The 20075-nt window shown below is 38.1% G+C and overlaps 1 protein-coding gene across 5 annotated transcripts in view; it reads left to right on the top strand.

The window, feature by feature from the left end:
- Positions 1–20075, top strand: part of TFEC (transcription factor EC) — a 751469-nt gene that overhangs the window by 173264 nt on the left and 558130 nt on the right. For 3 of the 5 annotated variants that reach the window (XM_081537889.1, XM_081537895.1, XM_081537894.1), the window contains exon 3: positions 3178–3257. The exons of the other annotated variants lie outside the window; for them this stretch is intronic. The gene's annotated coding sequence lies outside the window, so the exon portion shown is untranslated. The remainder of the gene's footprint in view (positions 1–3177; positions 3258–20075) is intronic. 5 annotated transcript variants of the gene reach the window in all.

The raw sequence follows: 20075 nt of genomic DNA on the forward strand, positions 1-20075 counted from the left end.
CGGCGGCTGCTTCCCGCTGCTGGCTCCTGTTCCCCGGCCAGCGCGACCCTAGTCCCGCCCCGCCGCAGGGCCAAGGGGCGGGGGCCGAACGCAGCCGGCTAGGTGGCTCCGGTCCCGCACACCCCGCCGCCTCTTCCTGGCGACCGGCCGCAGGCCAGGAGTGGGATTAGGGGGATGTCCCAATCAGGCAGATCCCGGCCTGCTCAGGTGGGCGAAGCGTCTCTAGGGGATGAGGACTCGAATTTCGCCCACAGAGGAGCTGGAAGGATTTTGGGGTCGCTTTGCATGACACTCATAACTGGGTGCTTAAGAGCCAGCATGTTGACAAGAAGATAATAGACACATTAGAGGGAGGCAGCTTGGTGGTTAAGAGCTTAGGGGTGTAGAGTAGGAAGATCTTTCTTAACTTGCACTCTGCCGTTTACCTGTGTGCTCTGGAGCAAGGTACCAAGCTTCTTGGAACCTCAGCTGCCTCCTTGTGAAATGGGAGCAAGGTCAGGGCTGCCTGCTTCACAGCGTTGTCGTGTCAGAATGAAATGAGGCAACCCAAGTAAAACTCTTACGGGGTCCCTACACAGAGTCCACCTTCATTCAGCGTTGTTACTGCTGCACCATGAGATAAGAAGCCATAATACACCTGAGTGCCAGGCGCCCCTGCAAGTGCCAAGGGACCTTGCAAGTGCTTCAGCTGTTCAGTTATCCCAGGCCCATAGAGTAGGTGAGGCTGCTGGAGGCCACATCTGAATATGGAATTGGGTACCTAAGCCTCCTGTCCCTACAGGTGTGCACCTTCAGACCATGAGGGGAGATCTGATTTCTCTCTCTCTCTTTCCCCCAATTATAACTTACTTTTCCTTTGGATCAGATCCTGTTGAAAGATTTCAGATTTCTCTAAGATGCACTCACATCTTCACTACCTTGTAGGAACCATGTAAACAAACCACTATCATAAAGCCACATTGCAGTAGAAGAACCAGCCTGTGAACTACTCACACAAATGCTTTTGGAAGAGAGGCGCTTGCATATTCATAAAGGATTTAAGATCTGAGATGAGAAAAAGTACTTAGTGAAAATTTGCCAAAAGCAAAATAATGGGTCCCAGACTTGAGGGGGTGCCTGCAGCTTGCTCAGAGCCTAAGACTCATTAGGCATCTGATAGGTATTGCTGAATACAGTGCATTTGGAACTCTCAGCACATATCAAATCCCCTTGTGTGAACTGAATTTGAATAATTACTTCTGAAAGAAAAAGACTATTTTTTAAACAAAATTTACAAAAAAAACAACAGGATCGATCTGCATTGGAAAAATACTCTGGAGCCAAAACTCAATAGTCTAATAATTAAATAAAAAATTTACCTACAGGGCTTCCCTGGTGTCTCAGACGGTAAAGAATTTGCCTGCGATGCAGGAGACCCAGGTTCGATCCCTGGTTGGGAAGATCCCCTCGAGAAGGGAATGGCTACCCACTCTAGTATTCTTACCTGGAAAATCCCATGGACAAAGGAGCCTGGCCTGTTACAGTCCATGGGGTCACACAAAGTCAGACAGGACTGAGCGACTAACACACCGCTGCATGTGGATGGCAGTGCTGTTATACCGTAGTGTTACATGGTTGAATCTCTTGCAATCTGTGCCCCTTCTCTCCCAGAGGTAGTTCTGCTCACCCATTCCCTTATTTTTTACTTTCTTTCCCAATTTTATCGATGTTCAGTTAATTCCAGAATGATAGCTTAGACATTCTACTTATTGGGTTTTCTATATTTCTCGACCTCCTCCATTCACCAAAGCAGACTTGACTCTAAGAGTTGGGATTTTTCTTGAATTGTTGAGGAACAACTGTTTATCGAAGTGAATAGAAAACGTTAATCCTTAAGGAAAATCCATTATATCAATTACCAGGAAAAGGAAGAATTTACAGTGCAATAACGTTTTGTACAAATTTATTTCTCTCAAACTTAAAATTACAAATTTCAAGATGTTTCATCCAAAGAAAAAAGTCATTCCCATCATGCTAGAGTGGGCTTAGGCAGTGGCTGGACATCCTGCACTAAGACTTCTTTCCTTTATCCTTCCTTGTCCTCTGGTCACATTTACATGTCCAGTGGGATTAGTAAGACATTTTGCAATAGTTATCACAATTGATTCATTTTTTTTCAGGTGGCAGGGATAGGAGGCCAAAAGGAAGGTGAAATTAACATGATTTTACTGGAATAGCTTAGGTTATAGATTCACTTGTAAAATGATAGGTATCTATGAAGAACTGTCTGTAAAACTTAAGCAAAACGAAATCCATCTAGATTCATCTAGGTATGTTGTATTTAATGTGGAGTTTAAATGAGAGCAATTCATTTGTCTATTTGTTTACAAATATTTACTGAACACCTCCCCCATGATTTGGATCTGTTCAAAGTTTTTATTTTTTTATTGAATTATAGTTGATTTACAGTGTCATGTTGGTTTCAGGTATATAGCACAGTGATTCAAATACTTTTTCAGATTTTTTTCCCTTATAGGTTATTGCAGAATATTGAGTATAGCTCCCTGTGCTATACAATAGATCCTTGTGGGTTATCTATTTCATGTATAGTAGTATGTATATGTTAAACCCATTCTCCTAATTTATCCTTCCCCCTCCCCTTCCTCTTTGGTAACCAAAAATTTGTTTTCTATGGAAGATCTGTTTCTGTTTTGTATTTATTTCAGTTCATTTGTGTCTTTTTATTTCAGATTCCACATGTAAGTGATATCATATATTTGTCTTTATCTGACATAGTATCATAATCTTTAGGTCCATCCATGTTGCTGCAAATGACATTATTTCATTCTTTTTTAAGGCTGAATAATACTCCATTATATGTATATATCTATCTCAACATCACATCTTTATAATATAAATATATATATTATATATCGCATATCTTTTTAATCCATATGTATGTCAGTGGATATTTAGGTTGCTTCCATGTCTTGGCTATTGTAAATAGTTCTGCAATGAAGGTTCTTATTTTGATGAAATTCTTGTCCATTTTAATACATAACATTTTTTGGGAGGATCTATAAAAATGATTTTGTTTATCCTTTTAGTAAATGCTTAGATGTTAGCTACTGATGTTCTCAAGAAGTCTAAACCAGAGTGATTACCACAACAAATAGTATCCTGTTTTCCTCTAACTAGGAGATCTACCCGGAAAGAGATACCACAGCAAGTAGTATCCTGTTTCCTCTAACTGGGACATCTACCGGGAAAGAGAGGAGGTGGGTAGGGGCTAAACGGCTGAGCACACTCTTGGATCTCCCAAGCCACAGAGTTACTTTCCAATAAATTCTCTTTAATTTTTAAAAATTGCCCTATAACCCAAGGAACTAAAAATTTTTATAACATATCCCATACCGTACATTTATTTTCTGTTATCAAAGGCGACATGACAAGAGGGCTGATTTTCCGATGGTTGTGGATACATTTGAAGAGTAACAACTTGATAACAGATTCGTATTTATGGGTAGCATAGTTTGTAATCATTTTGTTTTTCACCTTTCTCAGAATAGTCTCTAAGAAAGAAGGTTATTTTTCTAGTTCCTTGAAAATTGTATGTGAATACTTTTATAAATAAATAAATATATATTTTTGTCTTTATTTTTTTCATTTTTTCCAGATCACTTTATGTGTCTTTTTTTCCCCTCTATATAGTTTACATACAGCTTTAGACAGGGTTTGTTCAAAGGACCTTTGTGCAAATTGGTATTTAATGAAAATAATGACTTCTTGATTTCACTATTATCACTTAATAATATTTAAAGCATTTGGATTAGGCAAGGTTTCTCAACCTTGACACTATTTATATTTTGGACCAGATTATTCTTTGTTGTGGAGGGCTGTCCTGTGCACTGGAGATTATTTATCAGCGTCCTTGGCCTCTACCCACTAGATGCCAATGGTACTTCCCAGTCATGCCAAATGTCCTCTGGGGACAAAATCACCTTTTTCCCTCCTTTATTGGGCTGAGAACCATTGTATAAGATATTGCTGAAACAGTTCTTCATGCTGATGGGAAAAATTAAGCTCCAGCTGTTCATTTACAAACCTATGCTTAAATCTCAGAATTGTAATACCAATTTTTCAGAAACTCCAGGGATTTTTAAAATTAAGTTTAAGGATATTTATTTGCCCTGTACAATTTTCAGAACTCATTATCAATAATTAAATTATAGATTTTCAGTATAGTGTTGGTATTATTTGAAGGATGTACATATATCTCATTAAAAGAACAAACAGAAGCAACTGGTAGGCCCTATATGCCTTGTAGCCTCCTACACTTTCCTTACAAAAGCCAGGGCTGTTTCAATAATTATAGCTGGAAAAATAAGAACTGGAGACTTCCATCTTAAGACTTCCATCTTAAGACTAAAATTTAGTAATTTTTTACATTCTTCAGCAAGTGAATAACTTTTGCAAGTTTTAGGTGACCTTAACTAAAAGTCCATGGATTTGTTAGTGGAAGAGCCAGGTGGTTGTTTACCAAGTTCTTTAAGCATCCCTTCCCAGATTTGCTTGCTGGCAGCAAGGCAAAGTTTGAGAAATTTGGAAAGACCTACAGTATTTTTCACTAGCCATTCTCTTTGTGCATAGTGGGATTTGCACAAACTTCCTTGCATAACTTCCTGCCCCTACTCCATCTTTATTCATGTATCTTTTCATCTTCTTCTCTTTCCATCCCTACCCTCCCATCATCCCCTCTCCAATACATAGGACAGCCTCCTGACAAAAAAGTTTAAAGAAGTAGATTAAAAAAAATGTCTGTTATTAAAATTACTCAGTAATCAACTTTTGTGGACTGAAGCTAGAGAGTTGTATAGCATTTAATGAAAGCTTCTTCATTTTTTTTTGCTTACCTATCACTTGTTTCTTTGTTCACATTTTGAGTAAAATTAGTCTTGTACCAATAAACTGGGAAATTTTTAGTTTAATATTAAGACACAGTATCTTGTTTGTAATTGATGCCAGCTTAATCTTCTGGCTGTTTCAAATAGTACTTTCTCTGGCCCAGAACCTCTTTTCATACACAAGAATTTCCAGAATTAACTTTTGTTTGGGAATACTTAATTATTAGAAATAAATGAAGAAGAAGGTATACCCTTGAAAAGTCTGTATTCATGATTAGAGCCGATAGGCTAGGTCATTCCATTCTCATTAAAAACAATGGATGACAATTAATTTTAGATTTATTTTATCCTGTTTTCCATAAGTAAAGGATGTTCCTGTTTAAACTTTTGAGTATCCCATTGATTTCTGAAATACCATATTGTATAAATATGACATTTCCCCAGGACTTTGATATTTTATCTTTCTAGAACATGAAATAGGCACTAAGTGATGGTGAACACTAACTTTCAAATTAAACTCTTATTAAGTACAATTTCCCCTACATTCAAATGTAACATATTTCTGCAAAGCTGCACAGTTAAATGTTTTTCAAATACCAACTGAAATGTGCATGATAAAATTACTAGCTACAAAAGATGTAGAGGTTGTTTTCTTAACTTAGGGTTTCATTTTGGACAAAAAATATTATAGCTCAATTTGAAGCCTTTGTTTTCTCTAGTAAATCTTTTTTTGCGAATGTTATTCTACTTTCTTTTAGAGTAAATGCCAATTTTTAAAAATAGCACAGTTAATTTACAATGGTCAAGAGAAAAAAGTATGGGAAGTTTTTTGTTTGCTTGTTTTGTCTGTTAGTTTTTGTTTTTAATAAATTTTAATCTTATTGTATATTTCCATTAGAAAAATAAAGACAAAAATACAGAATTCCTTCCACCTGGTTCTTGTAAATTACTGTTTTGGTGTCTGTTAGGTGACCTTTAATGCTTGAGAAAGTCAGCTGGGACTCAAGAGCAAGGGGAATCTAACTGCATGGAGCAGATGGAAGACTGGGAGGTTGCCAAGGGGCTGGGCAGAAGAATTTTTAGATTATATTTTCCTATCAATAAATATCTTGGAGGAATTTTGTTTCCAGAAGGTTTACTAAAAGTCTATCTATTTTTGTTCTGTGATTACATGAAACTGTAAGGCAGATTTCTGTACTACATAAGGACATGAAATAAGTCAGTTTAGGTGTCTGTATCCATTTTTTTTAGGCCACTGAAGGCTGAAGGTCCTAGGCCCTCACTGCCTGCCAACTGCTTATTAACTTGTAAGTTCCTTGTTTATAATAGTGAGAGGATTGAATCCAAAAGGAGATATTTAAGTTACTCTATTATACATTACCAATAGGACTATTGACATTCTTGTGTGTCTGAATGAGGTAAATTTTCTCTCGTTAAGTAATTATTAAATGTATTATTTCAAAAGCAACTTTAGTAAATGCTTACCTTTTCTTTAAAAAAAGATAGCAACCCTTTGAAACAGTCTGAACATTCTCATCATGCTAACCTCAAAAGAAAAAACAAACTTCATTGAAATCTGCACAGTTTCCTATAACATCTGTGTTTATGTCACTGTCTCACTTTGGGATATGATAACAATTATTTACCAGATAGGTAGAGTGGCTATTTTCCCTTTAATAATAGTAAATGAATATCAAATCCTGCTTGTCACTTATTATCAGTTTATATATATTCATATAATTACTCACTTTACTAACAAGTATGCTTTTTTTCCTTTTTAAAATATATTATGGTCTTTGGAAGCTCTTGGATAAACAAGTCACTGAAAATAAACTTATATAGTAAAACACTGTGGTCCTGAAAAACTGCACACTACTTTATTTGGAAATAGTAGAATTTGCAGAATGTTGCTGTAAAGGGCATGCTACTCAAATTACTTGGTTCTAAAGACTCTTACTATGAAAGCAAAGTATTTTCTGAAGGAGTAGAGCACAAATAGCTAATGGTTTGAGCCAAAAAATAGAGTTATTATTTTAACATCTTGGAAAAGCCTGTCCAATTTCACCATGTATGTACTGCAAGCCTTTTTCATTAAAAAAAAAAAAAAAGTAGCATAATAGAATAAGCAAGAGGTGACAAACAATTGTTAGGCTCAAGTTAGGATGCTGATAGTCTATCAGTGCTTGACTGTCCTTTAGAAAAAAAGATTAACTGCACTAAAATTTTTAGGATGCTGATAATCTAATCAGTGTTAGACTGTCCTTTAGAAAAAAGATTAAAATGCAGTTAAATTTTTTTTTAAGTGTAAGGAAATGTTTGGGGATATTAAAACCTACTTTAGAGCCCACACTTCTGCAATGTATCTTATTTTCTATAAAATTTTTTTAATGTTTTCTTGTTGGTTTGTTTTTTCCTGCCATAGGTAGTGCTGCTATGACAACTATTTTCCCTTTTCTCTCCCTTTCCCTTTTCTTTCTCCTCTCTTTCTTGCTTTCTTCCTTTCCAAAATATTATTTTCCCCAGTCACAGTCTTACTCATTAACAGTATCTCAGGGTTGAGAAGTACTTTAGAGGTTCTAGACTAATGATCAGTCATAAACAAGTCTTCATACATGACATGCAGACTCTGCTGGAATATCTAGCAATGGTGAATTACTTCATCAGTCAGTTCAGTTCAGTCTATCAGTTGTGTCCGACTCTTTGTGACCCTGTGAACTGTAGCACGCAAGGTGTCCCTGTCCATCACCAACTCCGAGTCCACCCAAACCCATGTCCATCGAATCGGTGATGCCATCCAGCCATCCTCTGTCATCCCCTTCTCCTCCTGCCCTCAATACTTCCCAGCATCAGGGTCTTTTCCAATGAGTCAGCTCCTTGCATCAGGTGGCCAAAGTATTGGAGCTTCAGCTTCAACATCAGTCCTTCCAATGAACATCCAGGACTGAGCTTCTTTAGGATGGACTGGTTGGATCTCCTTGAAGTCCAGGGGACTCTCAAGAGTCTTCTCCAACATCACAGTTCAAAAGCATCAATTCTTCGGTGCTCAGCTTTCTTCACCGTCCAACTCTCACATCCATACATGGCCACTGGAAAAACCATAGCCTTGACTAGACGGACCTTTGTTAGCAAAGTAATGTCTCTACTTTTTAATATGCTGTCTGGGTTGGTCATAACTTTCCTTCCAAAGAGTAAGCGTCTTTTAATTTCATGGCTGCAGTCACCATCTGCAGTAATTTTGGAGCCCAGAAAAATAAAGTCAGCCACTGTTTCCACTGTTTCCCCATCTATTTGCCATGAAGTGATGGGACCGGATGCCATGATCTTAGTTTACTGAATGTTGAGCTTTAAGCCAACTTTTTCACTCTCCTCTTTCACTTTCATCAAGAGGCTCTTTAGTTCTTCACTTTCTGCCATAAGGGTGGTGTCATATCTGAGGTTATTGATATTTCTCCCGGCAATCTTGATTCCAGCTTGTGCTTCCTCCAGCCCAGTGTTTCTCATGATGTACTCTGCATATAAGTTAAATAAGCAGGGTGACAATATACAGCTTTGACGTACTCCAAATTTGGTTGTTAGAAAATTCTTCATTATATATACTGGGGTCATCTATCTACCTAAAATTCTCCTTCCCTCCCCTCCTTTTTCTTTCTCTATCTCTATATCATCTTCTGTCCTCTATAGCTAAAACAAAGGGTGAAATATCTGCCCTATAAATATTTGAAAATAGTTTCTAAACAAAAACCCTTATCCCTACTGAATCTCTTTTCTAGTTGAACAGATTTCTATTTCCTTCAGTTATTCTTCATGTGTCACTGTTTTCAATGCTTCTTGTAATTTTCTTATTCTCTGAACATGTTCCATATTTCAAAACCACACTTAAAGTATAACACTTGGTCTGGAGTCTGAAAAGTACAGAATAAAGCAAGAATACTGGTTTACCTTTGTCATAGTGATCTCTAGACTGTTTAATTTTTTGACTACTCTGTCCTAGTGCTGATTCAGATTAATCCTATTGGATATTAAAATCTCTAAGTCGTTTGTATTCATTTGGATTTTGGTTAGGTCACACTGCTAGTATGAAGTAATTAATGGTTTGAATCTAAGAGGATAAATACATTATTCCTATTAAATTGTGTCATGCTTTGAGTTGTTTTCTTCCTTTTGTTACTCTGTAATTTTGCTTATACCTTTGCCCGGAGTCACTGATAAAATACTGAGTAAAGCAGAGTTGAAAACCAAGTTATGAGGCATTCCAATTTAATGGCTATAAACAGAGACAGTTTCCAAATTTTTAGCTCTAGCTGTGCCTGCTTCCAAACTTAAAATTCATATATACTTTTGACAACTTTGACATTTCACACCTTATATATTCAAAAAACTAGCTCTTGATTTCTACTGCCAACCCTCTAGACATTCTCATTACACAATTGGTCAATACCCAAAATTATGAATCAGCTTTATTTTCTCCATTTCTCTCATTGCTTCCTTCCCCATCAAGTCTATTAGTTCTATCTTCAAAACCAATGCTTTCATCTTCCATTTTCACTTCCCTTCCCTGATCTAGGCTTCCCTGGTGGCTCAGATGGTAAAAGTGTTTGCCTACAATGCGGGAGACCTGGGTTCGATCCCTGGGTGGGAAGATCCCTGGAGAAGGAAATGGCAACCCACTCCAGTACTCTTGCCTGGAAAATCACATGGACAGAGGAGCCTGATGGGCTACAGTCCATGGGGTTGTGAAGAGTCAGATATGACTGAGTAACTTCATTTCACTTCACTTTACTTCCCTGATCTAAGTTAGTATCTTACCTGAACCATCTCAATAGGTTCCATGTTAAACTCTGAAGCTACTCTTCTCCCAGAAATTGCTTTTACCACACACAATCAAATGATCTTTTAATGTAGAACTATCATATGATCCCGCAATTCTACTTCAGGTTATTTATCTGAAGGAAACAAAAACACTAACTTGAAAAGATATCAGCACCCCCATGTTCACTGCAGCATTATTTACAATAGCCATGACATGGAAAATAACCTAATAACCCATCAACAGATGAATGGATTAAAAAATTGTGGCAGATATATACAGTGGAATATTACTCACCCATAAAAGAAAAAAATCCTGCCATTGGCAAAACATGGGTGAAGTTTGAGGATATAACGTTAAGTGAAGTAAATTACACAAAGACAAATACTGTATGATCTCACTTAAATGTGAAATCTAAAAAAAAGAAAGAGAACTCATAGATACAGAGAACATATTGGTGGTTGTGAAAGAAGATGGTGAGTGGATGAAATGAAATAAATGGAGTTAAAAGCTACAAATATGCAGTAATAAATAAATGCTGGAGATGTACAGTATGGCAACTACAGTCAATTTTATAAAGTGATTGTACTAAGAAGGCTGAGTGCTGAAGAATTGATGCTTTTGAACTGTGGTGTTGGAGAAGACTCTTGAGAGTCCCTTGGACTGCAAAGAGATCAAACCAATCAATCCCAAAGGAAATCAGTCCTGAATATTCATTGGAAGGACTGATGCTGAAGCTGAAACTCCAATACTTTGGCCACCTTATGCGGAAATGTGAACTCATTAGAAAAGCCCCTGATGCTGGGAAAGATTGAAGGCAGAAAGAGAAGGGGACGACAGAGGATAAGATGGTTGGAGGGCATCATAGACTCAATGGACATGAGTTTAAGCAAGCTCTGGGAGATGGTGAAGGACAGGGAGGCCTGGAATGCTGCAGTCCATGGGGTTGCAAAGAGTTGGACATGACTGAGTGACTGAATAATGACAAATACTCCCACCAGCAGTAAATGAGGGTTCTAGTTGCTCCACATCCTTACCATGTGCTTCTACAACTTTGAATCTAAATAGCAAAAATGACATAAGAATTAGATAATTCAACAAGAATAAAAGAAAATATTAAGGTTGCAACATCAAGAGTAAATGGTGACAGATCTTTGTGATTATTTTAAAATCAGGAGGTAGCTGAAAAACAAGCCAAGTACTGGTTTGAGACTGATACTATTTCCAAGGGATGAGTCGCTGGAAACCATATACTCATAGGAACACACAAGGATGGAAATAATCAACCTAGTTCCTTTTGGGAATGCATTCTTATTCACTGTACTTGCTTTCTGTGAAGGGATAATATCAAGTGTTAGGGGAGATATATTGCTTTTATCAAACTGTATATTAAAATAGCTTATTATGAGTTCAGTTCAGTTCAGTCGCTCAGTTGTGTCCAACTCTTTGTGACCCCATGAGCTGCAGCACTTCAGGATTCCCTGTCCAACACGAACTCCTGGAGCCCACCCAAACTCATGTCCATTGAGTCGGTGATAACATCCAGCCATCTCATCCTCTGTTGTGCCTTTCTCCTCCTGCCCTCAATCTTACCCAGCATCAGGGTCTTTTCAAATGAGTCAGCTGTTTGCATCAGGTGGCCAAAGTATTGGGGTTTCAGCTTCAACATGAGACCTTCCAATGAACACCCACGACAGATCTCCTTTAGGATGGACTGGTTGGATCTCCTTGAAGTCCAAGGGACTCTCAAGAGTCTTCTCCAACACCACAGTTTGAAAGCATCAATTCTTTGACACTCAGCTTTCTTTATAGTCCAACTCTCACATCCATACATGACTACTGGAAAAACCATAGCCTTGACTAGATGGACCATTGTCGGCAAAGTAATGTCTCTACTTTTTAACATGGTGTCTCGGTTGGTCATAACCTTCCTTCCAAGGAGTAAGCGTCTTTTAATTTCATGGCTGCAATCACCATCTGCAGTAATTTTGGAGCCCCCCAAAATAAAGTCTCTCACTGTTTCCACTGTTTCCCCATCTATTTCCCATGAAGTGATGGGACCAGATGCCATGATCTTAGTTTTCTGAATGTTGAGCTTTCAGCAAACTTGTTCATTGTCCTCTTTCAATTTCATCAAGAGGCTCTTTAGTTCCTCTTCACTTTCTGCCATAAGGGTGGTGTCATCTGCATATCTGAGGTTATTGATATTTCTCCCGGCAATCTTGATTCCAGCTTGTGTTTCTTCCAGTCCAGCGTTTCTCATGATGTACTCTGCATATCAGTTAAATAAGCAGGGTGACAATATACAGCCTTGACGTACTCATTTCCCGATTTGGAACCGTCTGTTGTTCCATGTCCAGTTCTAACTGTTGCTTCCTGACCTGCATACAGGTTTCTCAAGAGGCAGGTCAGGTGGTCTGGTATTCCCATCTCTTGAAGAATTTTCCACAGTTTATTGTGATCCACACAGTCAAAGGCTTTGGCATAGTCAATAAAGCAGAAATAGATGTTTTTCTGGAACTCTCTTGCTTTTTCGATGATCCAGCAGATGTTGGGAATTTGATCCCTGGTTCCTCTGCCTTTTCTAAAACCAGCTTGAACATCTGGAAGTTCACGGTTCACGTATTGCTGAAGCCTGGCTTGGAGAATTTTGAGCATTACTTTACTAGTGTGTGAGATGAGTGCAATTGTGTGGTAGTTTGAGCATTCTTTGGCATTGCCTTTCTTTGCGATTGGAATGAAAACTGACCTTTTCCAGTCCTGTGGCCACGGCTGAGTTTTCCAAATTTTCTGGCATATTGAGTGCGCTTTCACAGCATCATCTTTGAGGATTTGAAATAGCTCAACTGGAATTCCATCACCTCCACTAGCTTTGTTCATAGTGATGCTTCCTAAGGCCCACTTGACTTCACATTCGAGGATGTCTGGCTCTAGGTAAGTGATCACACCATCGTGGTTTACTGGGTCATGAAGATCTTTTTTTGTACAGTTCTTCTGTGTATTCTTGCCACCTTTTCATGATATCTTGTGCTTCTGTCATGTCCCTACCATTTCTGTCCTTTTTCGAGCCCATCTTTGCATGAAATGTTCCCTTGGTTTCTCTAATTTTCTTGAAGAGATCTCTAGTCTTTCCCATTCTCTTATTTTCCTCTATTTCTTTGCATTGATCGCTGAGGAAGGCTTTCTTATCTCTCCTTGCTATTCTTTGGAACTCTGCATTCAAATGGGTATATCTTTCCTTCTCTCCTTGGCTTTTCACTTCTCTTCTTTTCACAGGTATCTGTAAGGCCTCCTCAGACAGCCATTTTGCTTTATTGCATTTCTTTTTCCTGTGAATGGTCTTGATCCCTGTCTCCTGCACAATGTCACGAACCTTTGTCCATAGTTCATCAGGCACTCTGTTTATCAGATCTGGTCCCTTAAATCTATTTGTCACTTCCACTGTATTTTCATAAGGGATTTGATTTAGGTCATACCTGAATGGTCTAGTGGTTTCCCCCACTTTCTTCAATTTAAGTCTGAATTTGGCAATAAGCAGTTCATGATCTGAGCCACAGTCAGCTCCCAGTCTTGTTTTTGCTGACTGTATAGAGCTTCTCCATCTTTGGCTGCAAAGAATATAATCAATCTGATTTCAGTGTTGGCCATCTGGTGATATCCATGTGTACAATCTCCTCTTGTGTTGTTGGAAGAGGGTGTTTGCTATAACCAGTGCATTCTCTTGGCAAAACTCTATTAGCCTTTGCCCTGCTTCATTCTGTACTCCAAGGCCAAATTTGCCTGTTACTCCAGGTGTTTCCTGACTTCCTACTTTTGCATTCCAGTCCCCTATAATGAAAAAGACATGTTTTTTGGGTGTTAGTTCTAAAAGGTCTTGTAGGTCTTCATAGAACCTTTCAGCTTCAGCTTCTTCAGTGTTACTGGTCTGGGCATAGACTTGGATTACCATGATGTTGAATGGTTTGCCTTGGAAATGAACAGAGATCATTCTGTCGTTTTTGAGACTGCATCCAGGTACTGCATTTCGGACTCTTTTGTTGACTATGATGGCTACTCCTTTTCTTCTAAGGGATTCCTGCCCACCGTAGTAGATATAATGATCATCTGAGTTAAATTCACCCATTCCAGTCCATCTTAGTTCACTGATTCCTAGAATATCGATGTTCACTCTTGCCATCTCCTGTTTGACCACTTCCAATTTGCCTTGTTTCATGGACCTAACATTCCAGGTTCCTATGCAATATTACTCTTTACAGCATCGGACCTCGCTTCTATCACCAGTCACATTCACAACTGGGTGTTGTTTTTCCTTTGGCACCATCCCTTCATTCTTTCTGGAGTTATTTCTCCACTGATCTCCAGTAGCATATTAGGCACCTACTGATCTGGGGAGTTCATCTTTCAGTGTCCTATCTTTTTACCTTTTCATACTGTTCATGGGGTTCTCAAGGGAAGAATACTGAAGTGGTTTGCCATTCTGTTCTCCAATGGACCACATTCTGTCAGACCTCTCTACCATGACCCCTCCATCTTGGGTGGCCCACATGACATGGTTTAGTTTCATTGAGTTAGACAAAGCTGTGGTCCATGGGAGCACATTGGCTAGTTTTCTGTGATTGTGCTTTCAGTCTGTCTGCCCTCTGATGCCCTCTCTCAGCACCTACCATCTTATTTGGGTTTCTCTTACCTTGGATAAGATGTGAGGTATCTCTTCACGGCTGTTCTAGAAAGCGAAGCCGCTGCTCCTTATCTTGGACGTGTGGTATGTTCTCACGGCCGCCGCTCCTGATTGGATGTGGATATCTCCTCTCTGCCCCTAGCCGCTCCCGCGCTGCCCAACCACCACTAGCTGCTCCTGCGCTGCAGCCGCAGCTCAGTCGCTGTGCCCTCTCTCAGCACCTACCGTCTTACTTGGGTTTCTCTTACATAGAACCTGCTGTATCTCCTCTCTGCTGCTCGCTGCTCCTGTGCCGCGCAGCCACCGCTCACCGCTCCTGTGACCGAGTTATTTTTCTCTGAATATGTTGACACATTCCATATCACATTTCTTCATTACATATTCATGACTTCTCTATTTCTCGTCTTCGTTTTCTCTTCAGTCTAGTTGCCGGAGAAGGCAATGGCAGCCCACTCCAGTACTCTTGCCTGGAAAATCCCATGGACGGAGGAGCCTGGTAGGCTGCAGTCCATGGTGTCGCTCAGAGTCGGACACGACTGAGTGACTTCACTTTCACTTTTCACTTTCATGCATTGGAGAAAGAAATGGCAACCCACTCCAGTGTTCTTGCCTGGAGAATCCCAGGGACGGGGGAGCCTGGTGGGCTACCGTCTATGGGGTCGCACAGAGTTGGACACGACTGAAGCGACTTAGCAGCAGCAGCAGTATAGTTGCTCACCTGGTTTTTATCTTCCTCAGACATATATTCCCTTTTAGCTTAACTTCATACAACTTAAAAAAAATATGTAAACCTGTAGCACAAGCTACAATTCTGATGTCTAGTGATGACAGTTGAGAAATACTGATCTAATTCTTATTGATGATTCTGACTAACATTCATGGTGTAAAGACAGTGGCAGTATGTCAGGTCCAAACCAAAACGTTTTCAAGAGTACAAGGAAGGCACTGTTGATAATTATATAAGGACAACCAACACAGACAGAGATTGTCATAGGAAAATTGGGACCTATTACCATCCGAACTTGGTAAGAGTCTTCAGATCATCTTACCTTCGAAGTTCCTGGGCTATAGACAGTGGACACTGTACTTTGGTTGCTTTAAAGGGATCAGAGTTGTTCAGGAGTTCAAGGAAAGGAGAGTCCACCCCTTCCCTCCACCAAAGTATCATATAATAGAGAAAATATGAGTTTAGAGTTTTAATTCCTGTTTCTAAAATCACTATCTGTGTAACTTTGTTACTCGATCTCTTTTATCCTTGGATTCTGTATTGAAAACGGATGATATAAGAATGAAACAAAATGCTAGAGAAATTGTTTAACTTTATTGTTACCAGAAAAGATACTCAATACACATTACTCTCCTAAGAGGATCACTGGTTGCAAATAAGAGAGTAATCAAACGGAGAAGAGGTGACTTCATAGTGAATAAGGTCCAATTTTCTCACCAAGCTTATAATTTTTAATGTTGTATGTATCTTTTATATTTTCTCCAAATACTTTTATATTTGCTTCTAAGAACTGTCCTGTGAGAAAGGCATGGCGATTTTTATTATACCATATTAGAGACAAAGAAACAGAGGCTCGGAGAAGTTCATAGTTTTGACAAAGTTGCCATGGTTATTAAATGTTAGGTTCAGGATGTAAACTCAAGTCTCTTGCATTTTGGTCTAGGATGTTTTTTTTAATATGTCTGGCTCTTCCTGTCCTTTTTAGGTTCATGGATGGGTAATTAATTAGCTCTGTTAATTACTTGTTAATCTCCCAGATGAGATAAGACACTGATTTGAAAGGAAACTTTTAGTAAAATATTTAAGATGTGTTTGCTAGTATGATATGCTTTGCTTTATTTTAGACATAAGTGAGATGTTGATTATAGTTTTGGAAGTAGCAAAAGGATAAAAATTATTAACTTTTTATTATTTGCATATGTATTACACATTTTATGGTTATTCTAAAATGAATGTTCAGTTCTACAGTTGCTTTTCTCTGAAAACTAGAAACACCTCAGATAGTTTTCCTTCAACCTTCTCTTCATTGAGAGTATTATGCTCTGGGAATGCTAATATTAAATCCAAAATATAATTAATAATTTCAATCTGTGATATAAAGCACATAAATTATTTCAAAGGTAAATGAAAAATAAATCATGGCCCAACTATTGTTTAGGATTATTCTCCACCTCCTACTTCAACTGATAGTATGAGAAAGCTGGAGTTAATTCTGAAACATTTGCAGCTTAATAGTCAAGGCATTGCTAGTTATTCAACAACAAAGGGAAGAAGGGGAAACAGGTGGACAATGTTCCAGCTCAATAGGAGTGGCTCATGCTTCTCCAAGGGGGGTGAGCTGACCCTGAGCACAGGGAGGGAAGGGGCCACCCACATGGCTGCAGGTTCAACCCAAATAGTTCTAAAGTGTCTCAGAAAACACTGCACTAAAATAGTAGAAAGAAGTACATGTATTTGGTATGACTTGGGAGAATTGTCCAAATAGAAGATAGAAGCCATTGGAAAAAAATTAGACATATTTTTAGGTTTCCTTTTTTAAGTAGCAGATTTATTGAGCTATAATTTACATACCATACAATTTACAAATTTAAAGTGTACAATTCAATGGTTTTTGGTATATGCACAGCATTGTACAACTATCACCACCATCAATTTTAGAACATTTTCATAACCCCAAAAGATACTCTTTACACTTTACACTTTAGCTCTTATCCCCAATTCCTCCATCTTCTCAGCCCTATGCAAGTATGGTCTACTGTCTGTCTCTGTATATTTGCCTATTCTGGGCATTTCATATAAAATTTATATAATGTGGTCTTCTGTCACTGGCTTGTTTATCATAATATTTCCAAGTTTATCCATGTCACATCATACATCAGTACTTCACTTCTTTTTATTGCTGAATAATATTCCTTTGTAGCAATATTATCTATTCATCAATTGATGGATATCTGGGTTGTTTTTCACTTTTTGGTTATACTGAATAATGCTACTATGAATATTTGGGTACAAGTTTTTATAGAAGCATGTTTTCATTTTTCTTGCATCTATACATAGGGGTGGAATTGCTGGGTCTTATTGTAACTCTATGTTTGTTCTTTTGAGAAACTGCCAAACTTTTTCAAAGTGGCTGCATCATTTTACCTTTTCACCAGCAGTGTGTGAGTGTTTCAGTTTCTCTACATTCTTATCAACATTTGTGGTATGTTTACCCTTTTTGAGTATAGTCAGCCTAGTGGATGGTAGGTAGTATCTCACTACTTTTTAGTCTTCTTGGGCTGCTATAACAAAACACCTATAGACTAGATGACTTATAAACAACAAGCATTTATTTCTCATGTTTCTGGAGGCTAAGAAGTTCAGGATCATGGTGCTGGTAGACGGTGTTAATTGAGGGTTTTCTGGTTCATAGACAGCTGTCTTTTGCTTTGCTTTCACATAGTGGAAGGGGCTAAGGAGCTCTCTGGGGTCTTTCATACAAGCACTCCTGTTCATGAGCACTCCACCCTTATGACCTAAGTACATCTCAAAGCCTCACTTGATACCATCACATTGAACATTAGGATTTCAGTATGTGAAGTTTCAGGGGACATAAACATCTAGACCCATAGCACTCATTGATTTGCATTTTTCAGATAGCTAACTATAGATTTCATTTTTGTCCAGAAGGTTAGTCAGTATATATGCCCTTCAGAGGCAGTAATGGACTTCTGAAATTCAAATTTGAATAATTTTATCCCTATATAGTCTCTCCACTGTGAGAGTTCTTTGTTCATTTCATGTAATGCCCTTTCCATAATTATGTCTTTCCCCTGAACTTGTCATGTGGCAATTAAGTTGCAGTGTATTTATTGTTGCTGCATTAAATTGTGTTTATGTACTGTGTTGTTATAGTATATTGTCTTATTAATCATGTCTTTTCTGGTTAGTTTCTCCAGGAAGACTCATACTCTCAGGATAATATCTATACTTTTTGTTTGAGACCTTTTCATGACTTAATACAAAGTTGAACGTGTGGTTTGCACCCACTAAGTATTTGTTCATTGATTGCTCATTTTTGCTAGGCTAATTTAAATGAAGTATTAAAGCTAAAGGGATATAAATGAACCAATGTCCACAAAATATAAATTTTATCAAGTATTGGGTAATTAGGACTTTTCCAAATTAATTTTTAAATTCATAGCTGAAGAGCTTGATGATTAAGTACAGTAGCATGCCTAAGATAAAAGGATTAGGCTGATACACTATGGAGGTGAGGGTGTTGCACAGGAGCCCTGTGCTGCTGTTTCTAGAGTTCTGTGGGAAGTTTCCTCACCCATCTCAGTTGTACAAATAGAACCATATCCATAGATTCTACTGGGGGGGGGCATTTGGAGGCTTAATGAAGGGTATATGAGCAAAAGTCGTTTTAACGGAATCAGTTTTCCATTTGTTTTGACTTCCATATGCACTCTAAAAAAATAAATTTGTTTGATAACTCATTCGTTATTTTCATTTCCCTCTTCCCTTTTCAAATTTGCTCCTTTTCCATTTTATATCGAAGAAATACAGACGGCTCATCCACCTTGAACTTACCATACTGCTCTGCTCAGTGCAGTAAAAGCCTCTGGGGTAGAGAGTGGGGAAGGAAAAAATTCAAAGTTTTAACAAAGTCTTCTTCAATCAAGGAGCCATAAGCACTACCCCTAATTCATCTTATAAAGATAAACATTTCCAATACATTTTTCTTTTTGTGTTTAGTAATTCCTCACCAAAATTTGTGACATATTCATATTGTCTTGGTCAGTTATTTACTACTAATACTTTAAATAGTAATTATTATTATTTTATACTACTGATGGTTATAACAATACCTCACTCCAGAAGGAAATTTATAATTCTTAGATGCTTATAATCACAGGCAATAAAAATCAATTGCAATTCATAGATATGTTTATACAGTAAAGAAGTATGCTAAAGTGGTCAAAAGTATTTTCGAGCAGATAAAATATTACTTTAAAATCATATTCTGTAGATGCTGAAGGGGAAACATCATGAAATAATCCTTTTAAAGAAAAGCTTGTCATGTATTTGCTCAATTAATAAAATAGATGATGGTATCAAATTGATAATACCTATATCCCATTGACTGCTTTAAAACAGTAATGTTAGTATTTATAATATTCTAGAAATTGCATTCTTTGCAGCTATTTAATCTGTGGTAAAAAAAAAAAAAATTATGTGTCATCTGAGAAACTTACAAAGGGATGCATGTGTGCATCTTCAGTCGCTTCAGTCATGTCTGACTCTATGCGACCCCATGGACTGTAGTCTGCCAAGCTCCTCTGTCCATGGGATTCTCCATGCAAGAATACTGGAGTGGGTTTCTTTGTCCTCCTGCAGGGGATCTTCACAACCCAGGAACTGAACCCATAACTTCTGCATCTCCTGCATTGCAGACAGGGTCTTTACCCACTAAGCCACCTGGGAAACCCAAAGGGATGTATATATTTTTCCAAAATCTTTCATGGAGTATTGAGAAAAAAAAAGAATAAAGTGAAGAATATTGCTATGGTTCAAGGTAGGGTAATTTCCTACTGCATAGACTTCGTTTTCATAACTTATTTTCCCCATTATATTAATTTTGGCCTCGATTTTATCTGAAAAATCTGGTTTTGGGGGAGGGGGAGGGAATAAACAGAGTAGCAACTGTCCAGTCTG

The sequence above is a fragment of the Giraffa tippelskirchi genome, chromosome 10 (genome assembly GCF_054371585.1).
Source record: "Giraffa tippelskirchi isolate mGirTip1 chromosome 10, T2T-mGirTip1v1.2.pri, whole genome shotgun sequence".
Classification (NCBI taxonomy): domain Eukaryota; kingdom Metazoa; phylum Chordata; class Mammalia; order Artiodactyla; family Giraffidae; genus Giraffa; species Giraffa tippelskirchi.